The 10818-nt window shown below is 37.7% G+C and overlaps 1 protein-coding gene across 1 annotated transcript in view; it reads right to left on the reverse strand.

Annotated features, from left to right (window-relative positions):
• Positions 1 to 8788, reverse strand: part of THSD7A (thrombospondin type 1 domain containing 7A) — a 327266-nt gene extending 318478 nt beyond the window's left edge. Inside the window, exons 1-4 of the mRNA XM_074574765.1 lie at positions 6587 to 8788; positions 3106 to 3303; positions 1761 to 1835; positions 78 to 147 (exon numbers count right to left, since the gene is read on the reverse strand). The gene's annotated coding sequence lies outside the window, so the exon portion shown is untranslated. The remainder of the gene's footprint in view (positions 1 to 77; positions 148 to 1760; positions 1836 to 3105; positions 3304 to 6586) is intronic.
• Positions 8789 to 10818: the final 2030 nt, after the last annotated feature.

Raw genomic sequence — 10818 nt, forward strand, 5'->3', positions numbered from 1 at the left:
TTTTTCTGCAGGAAAAGGAGTTTTCTGAACACTCCTCTCCTATTTTTTCACGCAACATTGGGAGAATATCCCCTTACCTGCACTGTTACGGGTGTTACATCACGCAATACATGGCAGAGAAGACAGTCTATTTTAAAACTTCAGCACCTGGAAGTCAGGAAAAGCCAGGATTTTATGATTTTCTTGGAATCCTAACCCAGCTGTGAGGCAACATTCAAATCATTTATGACCATGCCCTCCTCAGTCTCTCCATTCCCAGGTTTGTCCTTTCCAAATTAAGTTTCTGTTAAAAACATTGTAGGCATGTGCTGCCTCCACTGGGATTCCCATGACAGATAATACAGGTTTCTCTTGAGACAGTATTGTTAAACCAGAAAAAATCCATATATTTTCCTTTTGAAGCCTGTAAAACTTTGCCTATGCTAGGTCACCTTTCCTTCCAATATCAGCTGTGGACTTCCAGACCTCTGAGAGTAACAGAACAGCAAAATTAAAAAAAATTTAAATAAACCAGAGGAAACTTATCCTCTCATGGTAACACTGTGATTAAAGGATTTAATTGAATTATAGAGGCTTAGATAGCATGAAATGAAAGCAGAAATACATCAAGAATCACTGTTTCATGCAGAAAAATCATAAAAGTGTGTAATGGTCCACAAGGTAATATTTATCTGGGAATAGATGACAGAGGACTTTATGAGACAGAGCTACATGGCATGAAGGATATAAAGTGCAATAAAAAAAAAGGATAAACTCAGCAGGGCTGATAAAGAATAAATATACAAATATTAACCCACAAATAACTGACACTTATCATTCGCTCCTTCAAAAGTAAAGGTTTTTAGCTTAAAAAATTTAAACTTCTATGATTCAAAAGTGAAGCAGCATGATATTTAAATTATTACTTCTTAATATTAAAATTAAATGTCATTTCCTGTATCCAAAGCTGAAAGTGCTATCTACACAATCTACTTCATCTTTCAATTCATCTTTTCAGAACACATTAGCGGTTTTAATAAGGCTCCAAAGGAAACACATTACAATAGATTTTACTTTGCATTTCTGTGAAGAAACTCATCTACTGATAACTGTTAAGACCTTCTCCTCGTTTAAATCTCCATCTCTAAAGGTATGTGTAATGAGCAAGTAGTATCAAAAGAAAGCACCATCTCCATCTGTGGGCTATCGTATCTAACTGCATCTCCAAACCACTGAACTTTCTGCCAATGTTCGGAAAGATGGGCTGCTGGTGAATACAATAAGTAACAACATCTAAAACCGTGGTCAAGATAAAAAAAAATAGGTCAGATCCTATTAATAGTCGCACTTACAAGTGGTTTTTCCAAGCTTGATTCACCACCATGACACTATTCAAATGTATAAAGTATGTTTATTATAATTTGCAGCATTGAGGTCTGAGGTCAGTCTGCATACCATTTTGTAAAATATTAAAGACCCCTTTGATTTATGCCTAACAGCCTATTTTTAAATCCTCAAGACAGAAAGTTTCCTCCTAGTTACCACATGCCTTCAGTATCTTTAAAAGATGCATTGTTTATTTTATTTTTTTTTGTCCAGATGTTCAACAATTATTTTTTCTTCTTGTTGTTTTTCTTTTTGAACAACACTAAAAGATGACTCGGATGCACATTGTCTGCCCAAGACTAGTTTTAGTTTTCTTGAGTGATCTTTGTAAACTGAAACTGGGCTTTAGCTATAGCTTTTAAAGGAATTTAATTGGAAGCTAGGTCATTACATACCATTCGTGACGAGACAGGAAGGTAGCACTTGTTTATCCTCAAATGAGTCAGGGCCATTAGTTAGACTGCTGTTTACTGTGCAGGCAAGGAAAAAAGAATAATTGAGTCACACAGAAATAAACTTCCATCTTTTTCAGTCTCCAGTAATAAGAAGTAATGGCGTCTCATTAAATCAACAGCTCATTCCTGCACTTACCTATATTAAATTACATATTCATTCACATTACCTACTCTGCAACAGTGTCACCTTAAGTTATCTCCATATTCATATTAAGCTGGATAATTTTATGGTTGTAACATTTGTATCTCTTAAGAGATGGGATAATCAAATCTCACACTGCAGGCTGTAAGGGAATTGCCATGGGGAGTCCCTCGCAGAGCTTCAGTCAGCATCGCAGGGTGAGGTAGGTGCATCCTTCTCTCTCTGCACCATCTGCCATTAGCCATAGCAGGCGGCAAGATACATCATTTAGTAGGCATTTAAGCACTCGAGATGCAGCGTAATGTCACATTAGGACATGCTTTTGGGATGACTCTGGGAGGAACTGAAGGCTGGCCAAACCCACCCCCCCCCCAAACCCAAAGCTCCTCTACTCCTACACTACATAGGTATGAACTGCGATAAAGAAAACAAAACGGACATTCTGGCTATGTTCAGGCCACATTAGCAGCACAAAAGGATGACTTCACACTTCACACCCTCTTTCCCAAATGAATTGGAGCTCTCAGGTGACTTCTTTCAGGATTTTCAGTAGAGTTTTGTGCATTTGCTTTGTCTTAAAGCACATAGGAACAGACCTGTTCAAGCGCGGTACTTCCCACTTTGATCAAGTTTAGGTCATCGGTGCTACATCACTGCTTTAACTTACAACTTATCCTTTCTATAGAGATACTGTTGAGAAGAAGGGAAAACAACAAACAAACAAAAACAAAACAAGAAAAACTCGACAAAACACAAAACCCTTTCCATATTCTTGCCTATATAGTTATTTCTAGAAAATGTTACTACTCAAAGGCAAGTCTGGAAGGAGGTAAGTTCAGAAAAAGGCACTACCACATTCAGATTTTAAAATTTTCTATAAGATTAATGATACTGTTATTGGAAGTTAAATTTAACCAGTTAGTTCCCGCATAGCATAGATATAAAACTACGCCACCTGTGTGAGGCCTGAGACAGTATATTTATTTTTTTATTCGTTACTGTTTCCTTGTCTCGAACAAGGAGTAAGAAAGTATTTGTGACTGGAGCACCATATACCAGGCAAACTCGAAAACACATGTAGCAATTTATATGAGGGATGTGTTCTTTTCTGGATCTCCTGCTACTTAGAAATAAAACTGGTACCTTTAAGTTCCTGCACAATCTGAGTTAAAATCTGTTTCCACCCCGATGCAAACAGTGCTCCATTAAGGGGCAAACTGTGCTGTTGCCTTTTTGTGGGTAACCTGCAGATCTCAGCCACTTCTTCCACCTTCTTTCCACGGCTGGGTAGGAAGTGCTGCACCTCTCCAGCAGTTTTTCAGTTTCTTCAAATCCTCTTCCCTAAAGTGAGGGCAGACAAAAGTGGAAAAATGGGGCAAAACAATGGCTCAAAGGATGGAATGAGTAAAGAGAAAAGCCCAATTTAATGTAAAATTATGACATTAATGAAATGACACTATCAATTACTTCAGTAAAACTAATACAATATAAAGTTGGAACTCAACATTAATATACCATTATTTGGTGTCTTACTCAGTAATATAATTTCATTACTGCTTTTATGCCCACATAGAAGTAATGAATGCTTAGACTGTACACATGGGTGCAACCTTTTTTTCCCAAATATTCACAGAAAAGTTGTCTGTGCACACTGTTATATACTGTTACACACACAGTACTCAGGTGTTTTAAAGTTACCGAGAATCATTTAGCAGTGCTTCTGCTTAACGTTTATTTTAGTTTAAAGCTTAAAGTGACATAGCTTTGTTATCTCTCATTAAAACATAGGCTAAACCTGAACATCAGGCCAGTGTTTTTACAAAACAGCTCTTCTGACTGCAAAACATGCCCAATTTTAGCAATACTTCCAGGTAAGATAGGAGGGCAACATAAGAACATAGTACACTCAACTTGCATGCCCAAATTTGATCTGAAAGAAGAAATCCTAGGTCTTCATTAGAACAAAAACTAAAGCAAAGAAACCCTTAATATGTAAAATGTTGCAAAGCAAAGTATGGTTCAGTGCTACCTGAGGCTCCTAGGTAGCACAGCTGCTTTAAGATCTTTTTTTCTCAGAGCCCTGGTGAAGAGCAGAGTATTACATCATTGACACCGCATCTCTGTCCTTAAGCACAGGGATCCAGCATGCTGCTGATGCCCAATTTCATATCTAGTCAGGCATTATCCGTTTCTCCAAAATTCTGGTTTTAAGTTTCTTTGGAGCTAGGAAGTTGAAAAGACAATTTGTGGTTCTGCTGGGTTTCTGTTGTTGCTAAACTTTTCTGCAAAGTTCTGTCTTGGAAAGGATGCTAAGGAGCCCGAGTGTAGCACGGGTAAAGGAAAGGAAAACTCAGGCTGAGGTTCTCCTCCTAGAAATAGCAGCCTGATTTACCAGCATTGCCTGCACCTAACTTCCACCCCCTGCACACAGAGGGCAGCTCAAACTTGCCCCAGCTGTTTTGTCTCCTCAGGCCCACAGTTCCTATAAAGTTACAAAATCCAAGTGTGAAGTACGGGGTTAAACATGTAGCAGATTTAGGCCACAAGCCCAGGGCATTGGCCAGAGAGTATGGCCCAAGGCACAGATCTTTTTCAAGTTTGTCCTTTGCAAGTTGGCCAATGCAAATGGAATGTGAGAATAACCTTAGCAGAAAATAAAGGGAGTCATGAAAAAACACAAGGGGGAAAAAAAAAAAAAAAGAGACAAAACCCATATGTACTTCTTAGCTAACCCTTAGCCTAGTGGGCCTTTGATATAACACAGGGTTTGCCCCAAAAATCTCTGCCTCAGAAGGATTTAAATGAGCTCAGTGAACAGTGAGCCGGAGGTTGGAAAGAATAAATCCAATCCTATTGCTCCCTGAATTGTGGTCATTCCGCAGTCATGTAACCTTGTGCCCACTTCCCTTTCATAAGCTTCTTGACCACAATAACAGGGTACTTTAATTCATCCATTTTAGCTTTGTGCGGTACAGTTTCTCACTGCCGGCAGCAAGAACAGCATTGCTTACAATATATTCACATTTGGATTGCACCAAAACCTCCTTCAAGATACTTTTGTCTTTTCACGCTTGTGTCAAAGTATCAGTGTGCTGCCTGGAGTTAATCAAGAATTATTTTCAATTTATTCTCTTATCTGGCTGTTTGGACTCCAGCAGGCCTAGCCACACACTGTAGCTCCTTTGTGCCAACTGTGACTCTAGAAAAGAGGTGCTGTCAGAAACAAGGACCTGCTCCCAAAGAAGCACCAGGTTGATTAGAAAAGGAACGTGTGTTTTCTAGAACAGTTCATTGAGCAAAGAAGCCTGAAGCTCAGAAAATTTCTGCTCTCCAGCTCTTGGAACATAGGATTTCTCTTGTTCAAGAGGTGTCTGGAGAGGCCGAAATGCCCAAATTGCCTTATTCTTAACAACCCCCAAGCTGGAGAATTCCCCAGTAAGCTCTGTGAAGGTTTTGCTTAGTTAGCAAGGTTACATAGCCCACCTGTAGGTTTGATTTATGGTGTCAGGAGTTAACCTGACATTACTCAGATAATTTGCGTTACTTGAATTAGCTAGTTTGCTAAGATCAATAATCAAAATTCCTTCTTTGTTTGAGGGCAGTTGGTGACCTTTGCTTTCCTACAGACTGGCATAAAACACAACGCCTGTGAGTATGAGCCCATCACTTGCCTCACTTCAAGCCTGATGCGCCAGAACCAGCCTAAGAGTTTTGAAACCAATATGATTGATGGCAGGGAATTGTGAAGAGATGCAGCAATGACTGAAAGCATTCAAATTTTTTATGGATAGAAGCTCCGTTGCAGCCTTGGCAATGGTGCTGATTTATAGTATTTAATAAGAACTTTAAATTTTCTAGTGGAGAGGCCTACAGTTTGCTGCACGCTGGACTCAAATTCAGTCACTGGACACATTAATTCAGTTGTTATTAATTATGAAGTAATGCACTAAAATGACTGTTCCCACGTAATTACCCTTTCCAAAACACTCTCCTGAAAAACAAGTTCTTACTGTAGCAGCTAGATCCAAACAGCGGCCTCCTCCCACTTGATAAAACCCAGAACAGAGCAACTGCCAAAGTACAGGAGTGGTATAACTCTACAAGCTTTTCTGCAGTATTTTCAGCAGCTCATTTGCAAAGTATGTCTTCAGTTCAACTTAAATCTAGGAATGCTGATTATAATTCCAGTATCCTCTTGCATATAGTCACAGGAAAAAGCAAAGAAATGATCATAGATTAGCCAGAAAATCCTTATAAAGGAAGCAGGGTAAAGTTCTCCACAAAAGTATAATTGTATTGTTAATATATTTAGCACTGAGGTCAGTTTAACCTTTTTACTAACTTACAGACTTTTTTGAGAATAAATTAATGTTTCTCTGCCTGGTGACTGCTGTTGTTTTCTAATGATCATCTGACAGCCCAAGGGGGAAGAAGGTCCTCTCAAATTCATGTTCCCGGTGGCAGTGGGTCCCCCTCTGGAGAAGCTGAGGGATGCTGCAGCCACAGCATCAAGGAAGGGAACTCTGTTTCTGCTCCTCTACCACTTCTCCATTAGGGGTCCACCAAAAGCCCCAAGCCAGGAGAGGACCTCTTGTGCCCAGCTCCTCTGCTCCTAGTTTCTTACCTCCTTCCAGCTGAGGTCAGGAGAAGTCCTGCGGCAGCTGACTGCCTCCTGGCTTCCTCTCCTTCCTCCGGGAAAGGCAGCTCCCGTGCCCCATCCCGCTCCCCGCTGTGGGTGCCAGTGTAGGAAGTCCCATTGAAAGGAGTTCCCAGGAACTCCCTTCCTGTTGTAAGGAGCTGGGATCGTAGCTATATTATTGAATTCAATGCCATTACGTTAGCAGCTTAAAAATGCAATGAAGTCATCTAGGCCATTGTATTTGCCCAAGCTCAGTGAAAAAGGAAAGGAGCAACATAAATAGTGACAAGAAATGAGCATGTTAATATTCTTTTTTGTCAATAACCTAAATGTTATCATTAATGTAGGTAGAACAAATATTAAAAAAATAAACAACATTGAAATTTGACATCATGTTTTAAAATGGAATATCAGCACCCTGTCCTGCTGCAGGCTCTCCGGCTGGTAAGCGGAGCAGGAGGAACATCCCTTGGTGGAGAGCTGGCTTACGGATTTGAGACCAGTAATCCTAAACCAGAAAGCTTGTTAGGGATCAGAAGGCCAGTTCAGAGGCTTTGATTATTTCATTTTGGATTTTGTGACTCTTTTTTTCAGATTCTTATTTATAATGTAAGGAGCCCAAAGAGAATTTTTATTTTATTTTTTTAGAATAAGCAACCAGTAACATGAGTCAGTTTCCCACACAGCACTTTTGCAATACCGTTTTCTTTCATAACTATTCCCTTTTCCTTTTGTTCACATACAGCCTAGTGCAGATGAAACTGTACGCTTGTTTTCTGCGGTTTAAACCTTTGTTTGTGCACTAATGAATCTAACAAGGTGTCACAGCAGACTCTAATGAGCATCACTCGCTTTCATTTAACTCTGCAGCTTGCCATTACACACTTTAGAAAATCTGCTGGTTTATTCATAGCAATCACTAGATATTCTTTTTCATTAGATAGATACTAGTTTTCCCTGTTGTGCCTTTCATTATTAAGGGAATTATGAAATGTTAATACTGGCCTCAAAACCCAGGGCAAAAATGCCCCCAATCCTATTTGAAATGCAATTGCTCGTACTGTAAATGATCTTAAAGATCTGAGCACAAACAGCTTGAAATTTTATTCATTTATTTATGAAAGACAGAGAGGAAAAAAAAATCAAGAAGGTGGCTCTGTATAACCCACTTGTCCGATTTACCTTATTAATTTAATTTCTTGTCGTTAATTTCAGCAGCAGGACTGCAATTATAAAATCCGTAAACAACTATTAAGAACTGTCATAATCCCACCCAGGTTCTTAGCTTAGATTTTAAACCCAGAAATGCTTAACATTTCAGAGCTTAACCCTGAGTCAGTTTTGAGAGGGTTTTGCCCTACCAAGCCTGACCAAAAACCATCTTTATAAATTCCTGACTCTGGTAACTGGAATGTAGCAAAGCAGCCCACATGAACAACAATTGTGAAGAATTTATTGCTACCACTGATAAGTCAGGCCAGATATTATAATATTCAAAACACACTTTGAAGGGATAAATCCTGAAAAGAGCTGAACTCCTTTTTGCTAAAGAACCCAGTCACAATTTTTTATTAATTTTATATGAAGTTTTGGTATCTTGTAAGTTTAGAATTTTTAAAGAATGGATGTCATATTCTAGCTAGGATTTCTCTTGTTTTTAATTAAAAGTGTTTCCATACTGATAACTTCTTTACCTCTTCCCCAGTATTGTAAATTTGACAGATTTTTACATAGAAACTATTAGACTTGATATGGTTGGTTTTTTTTAAAGTGATTAAAGTATGTACTATCTACTCAGTTCTAGCTTTAGTAGAAATGTCTAGCTCCTGTTCTGATTTAAATACCAGTTATGTATTTGATAATTTCTACTTCAGACAAAGCAAAAAGCTTTCTAGAGTTTACAGATCAACTATTTTTAAGAACCAAGTGTCAGTTTTCACACTATTTTATCTCATATCTACGCCTGATTTAGGGTGACCAGCCTCTAAATTAAGATAAATGTAGCCATTATTTTTATTTAAATTTCATTATTTTGTCACTTTACACACTGAAGACTGAAGAAGATGCATTTAATTTACTAGACATTACACTCTAATCATCCATGGACATAACCTGCCACAGATACTGTATCATAGAATGTGTCCTAGAGCATTAATCCACTTCAACTAATTAACGTTACTTTCTAGATCCCCCCAATAAACATTTGGCTAAACGCTATTTGTGGTTTATTACAGTGCTGTAGTTCTGCTACATAGCCATGCTCTAAGTACAAATAGACTCTCAAAAGCACAAGAAGCATAGTTATTAGAATTATTTTTTTTCCTATAACAGTAGACAATCTAAAGGGTAATAATGGAGATTATCTTCATTTCTGTTTTAAATGTTCTAATTTTCTTCTTTCAGCTTTTTTGCTGGTTTAGGTAAATTTTAAGACTGACGTATTTTATTAGGTCAATATCTATGAATATTTGGTCAAACCCTTAAACAAATCAAAATACAATATGGTCATTTTATCTTTTACACATCTTCCAAATGCCATGACAGTAATGGCAAATTTCATACTCATTTCTATTTTAACATCTAATAACACGGTAGCATTAGCAAAATGTTTTGATTATATGTATTTAATGTGTGTATGGAAATACATAACAAGAATTGTAATACAAAAATATCATTCTTATCCTATGAGTTCACCTTGGTGGGCAAAGGTTTTATATAAACCAGCATAAAAATCCTTCATTTAAATACAGCTGTATTCCCTCAATTGGATTGTTTTCACAAAAAAAAAATCCTGGCCTGATCATGCCATTATTCTTTATCAAACTTTTTTCTATATGCAGCAAGTTTTCTGATAAGGACCATGTCGAGAACACCCACATAACTGTAAGAAAGTCTAAAGCTTTTGGATTTGATACCAATTCTGTATTAACGTCTAAAACATTTTTCCTCCTCCCCAGTTAAACAGTACACTTGTGTTTTAATTAAAATATTTACTTTTGATACATATGCATAAGTGTTAACATTCAGTCAAATACACTCATATTACAATATGAGAATTGAAAACCAGAAGCCATTGTAACTCAGGCCACTGGCCACTGTATTTGCCACATGGACAGGGCTTAAGGAACAAATACTGTGACTTAAAGCATTTGCAGATTTAAACACAACTCTTAAAGAATATAAGAAATTCTTTCTGACCCTGACTAATAAGACAGACAGTCTCTCATTCCACTTCCTGACGTGTGGCCTTATTGGTATAGACAACCATAATTATTCCTGAAGCTTCTTCCCTTCCTGTGCTTGCCTGTGCAAATATGAAAGTAAAATACACTGAGTATCAGTGCTCTACAGGTAATTATTTGGAATGAACAACCAATTTCTATCTGCTGATTGGAACATCACACAGGGTTTCTGCTACACCAAGACTAATGGCTCAAGGAGAAAGTGTAATTCTTGAAGAACACGGTACAGATGATAAACTCTTTATATTCTAGTCACTGATGTAAAGCACATTGCCAGTTTCTCACAGCAGGAATGAACAACAGATAAGGAAACGCTTGCTAGAGACTTCAGTTCCTGATACTTTGGATATGAGAAATGGAAGACTCCTTATCTATAAAAAATTCACAGAAATACTTTTAAAAATTAACTCCTTTATCTGTGTATCTATGTGCACTACAAAACAACAGATTGGTAGAACTTTGTATGAGGCATTCCCTGGAAAATTCACCCTCCTTTCAAGGGTTAAAAGACAGCTGGTTTCTCAGGTGTGCTAAAGAACTGAAGAGCTCATCAATTAAAGCCTCTCTCCAATTCAAGTTGCACACAAAATGTTCTTTTCTGTTTGTTTTGACATCAATATCTGATCTAGGATTACCCTTCATTCAGACCAGAGTTCAGTTCTTAGAAGCCCTTAGGATTTCTTATCTTGTATAAGTAAAAATCACTTAGCTGGAAAAATTCTCATACCATAAAAGCACCTGCCAACATGAGGTTTGATTAGCCTTTTGCCAAAGCCAGGCATCATGAATATCTCTGGAAAACTTCCCTTAACAGCTTCCCTTCAGTTTTCTCTTCCTCTTTTTAAACCCGATTTCCATTCTGTTCAAAAACTGTTAGCTCATAAGCTTCATATGTAATCAAAAAGCCAATTTCAGTTAAGAGTAAAAAAAAAGAATAAATGTGTTAAGATTAGGGAGAAATTAGAAAAGAAAATA

The sequence above is a fragment of the Larus michahellis genome, chromosome 2 (assembly GCF_964199755.1).
Source record: "Larus michahellis chromosome 2, bLarMic1.1, whole genome shotgun sequence".
In the NCBI taxonomy this organism is placed as follows: Eukaryota; Metazoa; Chordata; class Aves; order Charadriiformes; family Laridae; genus Larus; species Larus michahellis.